Here is a 6738-nt window from a genome sequence, read left to right as displayed (position 1 = left end):
CACAATTCTAAAATTTAACAGCATAATGACATGATAAATAATGCTTAATGAAAAAATTGTTTTGAAACATCCCTAATTTTTTATATTTTTAACAGGAATAATTAAATGTCATTAAAGTCTATCTTTTGGTAATAGAGCAGCTACATTTCACTGCTGGTTATACCCTGTATAATTGTGTATGTGACAAATAAAAATGTTGAATCTTGAATCTTGAATCAGCGTTGTGTAAACTATCAAAATTAAAACAATTGTCACACTTTAAGGAGTAAGTATTCAAATGTTCAAAAACACCTCATAAAATGGTTTGATACTTTAAAAAACGTTTTTTTTAAATTTTAATGGTTTGATAATTTGTAAAATAGTTTTTTAATATTTTTACCATTATAATATATGTGTGTGTGTGTGTGTGTGTGTGTGTGTGTGGTTTATGAGGACACAAATTTGTATAATGACATGGGTATGACAGAGGTATTACAATATGAAGGTGGTTTATGAGGACACTGCCTATGTCCCCGTAATTTAAAAGGCTTAAAAAAACATACTAAATGGTGTTTTTTTGAAAATCTAAAAATGCACAAAGTCTCCTGTGAGGGCTAAGTTTAGGTGTAGGGTTGGTGTAGGGCAATAGCACACAGTTTGTTCAGTATAAAAACCATTACGCCAATGGAGAGTCCCCATAAACCACAAAAACCAACATGTGTGTGTGTGTGTGTGCATATATACCATTAAATAATCCATAATATATGATAATTTATATATAAATATAATCATAAATTATATAAATATAATAAATATATTTTTTTTTTCTTTGCCGGGTGCTTTTTTAACTCATTTTATTTATTTTAGCACTAGTTAGGATTAGTGCAAACAAGGTGTAACAATACACCTATTTTTAATAATAAAAATAATTTTAAAAGAACATTTACCATTTATTTCATGCTATGTTTTTATTATTATTATTATCATCGTCGTCATCATCACAAAAGTTATGGAAAGGTACTTCTAAGGTCGCCTGTTGAAATGTGCACATGGTCAGTTTCCCTTGAATTTACCTTCAAACTTATTTGTTTACACAGATATTTCACATGTGCTATTAGTGTTACATTATTAATGTTTGTGTGACAGATTTTTATTTTAAAAAATAATAATTTTAATTATATTTAGATTTTAGTCTTTGTAGTGTGTTTTTTAGATGCTATTCATGGCAATGTTGGAAATTCATAATTCATTTTCATATAAATAAAAAATATGTTACTGGTTACTGGAATACTGGTTACTGGTGTTTTTGTTACTTGTGTTACAACAATTAAATTAAATTAAATTAAATTAAATTAAATTAAATTAAATTAAATTAAATTAAATTAAATTAAATTAAATTAAATTAAATTAAATTAAATTAAATTAAATTAAGTTGCCTTTTGTCATTAGCAGTAATGTCAAAATGTTCATAAATACTTACCATCTGGTTTTAATGATGCTGGAAATCAGGTAAGCAGTTTTCACAGCCCATAATTGTAGGCAAACCTTTCTATCCCCTCTCTCTCTCTCTCTGTCTCTCTCTCTCTCTCTCTCTCTCTCTCTCTTTCACTCTCTCTGCATGCAGAATGAGACAGAGGAATAGACAGAGACAGGAGCATCGTTCTCATTCCTGGCAAGGCCTTCAGTGTCTTACCGGAGCCTCCTTGTCTGAGCAATAGCTCCCGCTCACAATTTATAGGAAAATCAGTCGTTGCTCACTGTCTGTGTACTTTGCTCATTCCAAAGCTTTACAGTGCTGCACATTGTAACATAAGCTTGGAGAGACTTGTCAGGCTCATTTATAATCCAGAACACCACAAATACAAGTGGGGTTAAAAAGAGAGTGGGATAAAAGAAAAGAAAGAAACTATGCTGCCAGGTGGAGACTTAGAGACAGGCGGACAAATAATAATGCTAATAGCGATAATAAACAAAAAGAGTGCTTTTCTGACAAATTGCACAATGTGCAACTTGAAATATCCCAGGAAGATGTCTTAGACAGTTTTAGGCAGTTTTCTTTGACCTCATCCAATCTTTCACCCAATAGACCGAAACGAGACAGGATCGAGCCGCTGCCATGGAGACCGGTGTGTTTGGTGGCGACTGGTATCAGTGGGGCTGGGGCTGCGCAGAGCTGTTTAGAGTAACTCGGGTTGCCATGAAAAAATCTGAAGCATGCACAAAACATAATATACAGGGACTCAGCGTCGCCCAGGGAGAGAGTCTCTCTGTCTGCTCTGCTCTCTACAGGTGGCCTTGTTTGGAAATGCTGACAAATAGGAAATTTGGAGCAATAGTAGAGAACTATGGCTCATTCCAAACGTCCACTGCGATGGTCTTGTATAATGTCCAGAAACACTTTTTGTGTCTCACTTCAGGGTTTGGTCATGTGGTACATATGCTGAGGTAGTGTAGGAAATGCCGGGGCTAGTTCTCAACATGGGCTACAATATATCTTAACAATAAGGTTTGGAGTCAGTACAAGCACAAATGCTTGTTTTCTCTGGGGAGTTGGTTTCACAACTATCTTAAATATTTTTTGTGAATTCAATCCTTCAAAAATATATATATAATAAAAAAAACCACTATGTGTAATAGCTTTGAGGAAAGAAGTGAACAATAAAACCACACTGGGACTTGGTGGTTCAGCTATATTACGAAAGTAGTTTTAATAAAAAATTATGTTCTTAGAGCAAGTTCATAAGTTGTCACGTGTGTTTTATATGCCATTACAATTTTTATGTTATCAGGTCAGTTATAATGTCATCATTTCCTTAATGCTTTTCTTAAACAATGGCTTGTCATATTCCTTACTTTTTTCTACTTTTCTGCTATTTCATAGTAGTTTTATGAAAAAAACCATTTAAATAGCCTTCATATAATTTATATTTCATATTAATACAGTTATGTTGTGAAAGGTGGCTGTATTACTTTAAATAATATTTCATATTTTGAACTAAGGTTTTAGGTTTTATTAGTGTCAGTAAAGAGCAATCTTCCCAGTATATCTAAGATTTTCTTTAATATTGTCTACTCATCAAATAATTCTACATGATAGATAGATAGATAGATAGATAGATAGATAGATAGATAGATAGATAGATAGATAGATAGATAGATAGATAGATAGATAGATAGATAGATAGATAGATAGATAGATAGATAGATAGATAGATAGATCATCATAGGAATAAGTTGTTGAATAGAAAACAGTTTAATAATATATAGCAAATTACTGTATGCAGCCTTAAAGAACAATAAAATCTTACAAAGCCCAAACATTTGAACAGTGTAGTGTAATATTATTAAAGTCATAACTTTAATATAGCCTATATTAAAAGTCAGAATATTTTTTTAAAAGGCCTATATTTGAAATCTTCTCAATAGATTTGAAAAAGCTGCTGTTATTATCTTATGAAGGAACATTTTTTTTTACAGTGCAACAATGAAGGCATAGATTTGTGAATAGGAAGACTGTATCTAACGGTGCCTCATTTTATCTCTAGAGTCAATCCCTGCACGTCTGTGCTGTTATCTTCCTACCTGTCCTCTTGCTGAGGATGAGGAATCTATTAATTAAAACATATAGGCTACAGCCATACGCTGTGATTGTTTATACAGTGCTCAGTGAACAAGGAAACTTCACATTCACAATGGAACCATTCATAAACGTTCACTCTCCTCTCTGAAAAAAAATAGTTGCTCTTAGCATTTGGGCAAGAGGTAATTGGGATCACTCAGCTTGTCTGATGCTGATAATGGGGCAATGGGAAATTCCTGTCAGAGAGTTTGTGGTGCAAGGTGGTTTCGCAACTGCCTTGGCAGGCTCCGAGCGCTCCACATTGGGATGGTGAATGAGTTGAAGCATGCTCACATAGCTGTCATTAAACATATTTAAAACAACAACATAACAACAAAAAGACAAAGCCTTTGCAGTGATAGTCCTCCTAGTATTTGAGAATTATTAATGGCAATATGCAAGAACTAAGTCCTCTGTGAATCAGACCTAAATTTTTTTAATTTTATTTAGGGCCACTGCCAAATTACACATTAATACAAAACCACTGAATACAAAGACAAAGATTTAAACAGAACATTTAATGAATGATGTTGGCCAATGTAGCAGCTATAAAATCCCCCAAATATTTTTTTTAATTAAGTCATATTTCTCTTCTAACAGTATCTATCAGTGAACATACATGCCTCACCAAATAACTTTCTTTTCACCTGAAATTATATTAATTTTTTTTTTACATTTTTGGAATAAAATTACTAAATAAATTTTATCTCACACTCTTCATTCAGTGTAGTAGAAATAACTATAGGGCAGAAAATGTAAATAAATCATTTTCATATAATTATTTAATTGGTCTATGTTTAATTTTTTAGTTGCCATCTTAAATTTACAACATTATGTAATAGAAAAATATGTAATAATACATACACATAAAAAGGCATTTCAAAAGTAGTAAAAATGTAAATTAAAAGGTTTTTCAAGGAACTTTTGTGAGCCTTATTTAACAAAAAGAAAGAAGCTGATATCTGTTATGATCAGTTATAAAAAAAATCACTGGGACCTCTTGTCTAATGTTTGTATTCAGTTTTGTGGTACACTTGCATTTCCACTGATTCTTCTCAGTTGATTCTAACAGCTTATAAAAGAGTTAAAAGACTTGATTAGTTCTCTTTAAAAGTGCACAGCAACATTAGTGTCCTTAACCACATGTTTCTGTGCTCCAATTAATGTTATTTTAAGAAAATGGCCATGAAGCCCTTCAGCCAAGAGTTTTTATGCCAGGCAAAGCATAGTTAGTTTTTAAAACCACATGTTCCAATAACCACAGTATAAATCTACAACTAAATTGTGAAGGAGTTTAGCTGTCTATGTTTTCAAACATTTGACTGAAAAAGCCATGTCTAGAAATCTTGTCTAGAACATAACTCACACATATTAAACAGCTTTGTTCAAAAAGCTGCAGTATAAAACGTGAAAGCCTTGCGTGGCTTTTTATTGATGTGTTCTATAATATTTACACATAATATGAAAGCCTCATTTAAATTGGGATCACCCAAGCAGCAACATTAATTATTAGACACTTTTCAAATATCAACTTATCTTATTCACTTTTAGAGCTCTTTTTTTTGTTGTTTTGAGCCCATTGTGATATGATGTTTATCTCCAGTATATATCATAATGGCAGGGGAAGTCCTTGAAATGTATCCTCCAAATACAGATTAATGAACGTAAGCTTGCAAAATACAGTCTGTTTCTGTGCAGTAACTGTATCGAAGTGAATGTGGGATGGTTAAGATGTGCTGCGGCTACTGTGCGGGTCCATGCTGATAATGATAACAGCTGAAAGAGATTACCTGCAGACACTGCGTAACTAGCATTCAGCTTTCAATTATTATCCCTAAGTGCAAAGAAAAGTGGTGCAAAATTGTCACAAGTGTTGGGAGTCTTTTATGTGTAAATTTTTCACATAATAAGGGCTTCATTTAGGCAAGCTGTAGCAAAATTGTTACAGACCTGGACACAAAAATAGACTGAATCATCATCACTTATTTGCTGGATTTTCTCTTTTGTTGGCCAAGCATTATGGAAAATCTGTTGTTAAATCTATTACCAACATGGATGCTTTTTGACGGTGCATAGTAAACTCGTACAAAATCCAGTCATGTATGCACAAGTACATACTCAGAACTAAGTGTCATTAACTTGTTACAACAGAACAGTGTTGTTATCATTAACCTACACTAAAACTACTAAAAAAAAAAGTTTCTTAGTTATAAAATATAAATGTTTTATTTGTTTATAAATAAAAATAAAATATAAATATTTAAGGAAAATTGTCAACTAAAAACTTTAACACTAAGGTCTTATTCGTTAACCTGTTAACATGAACTAACAAAGATACATATATTTCAACAGTATATATTAGCTTTTGTTAGTTACTTAGAGTGACATATCAAGAAAATCTGACTTTTTCCTGTTTAGGTGCTGTAATCAGGTCACCGGTGCGTCTAGCAACCCAGAAAATGTTAAAAGAAAAGCACGATTTCAGCATGATAGATAACATATCAAACATAACCAAACATATCTTTTTTAGCAGAGTATGTGGGGAACAAGCTGTAAAGGCATAGCCCTATTCTGGAAAATGGGATGGGGAGCAGCAGCTCATTTGCATTTAAAGAGACATGCACAAAAACAGCGTGAATGTGCTTCCATTAAAATAGGCATTTTCAAAATAATATAATAAATGATCTGTGTGGTTTTTTGAGCAGAAACTTCACATTCTGGGGACATCTGAGACTTATATTATGCAGTGTATACAGGGGCATCACCTTTAAAATGTCCATGGTCATGTTAGTTGGCATGAGCGTAACATTAGCTAAGATTAATAAATGCTACAGAAGTATTGTTCAATGTTAGTTCATGTTAACTAATGTAGTTAACAAATGAAACCTTATTGAAAGTTTTAGTCAAACTTTTTAGATCTTGCCTTTGCAACTAATTAAAATAAGTTTAAGTACTAAACTTACTAACTGAAATAAAACAGCCCATTCAAAATATTAATGAAAACTATGATGGTATAAATAATACTAAAATAACACTGCAGCAGATGGTTTTACAGACGACTGATAATGTAACCACAATGCTTTGTATTACAAAGCTGTGGTATTGGCTTATAATGAAAGAACTTTACCAGAGAATTAACA

Source organism: Barbus barbus (genome assembly GCF_936440315.1).
Source record: "Barbus barbus genome assembly, chromosome: 40".
In the NCBI taxonomy this organism is placed as follows: Eukaryota; Metazoa; Chordata; class Actinopteri; order Cypriniformes; family Cyprinidae; genus Barbus; species Barbus barbus.
This window is presented reverse-complemented; position numbering follows the sequence as displayed.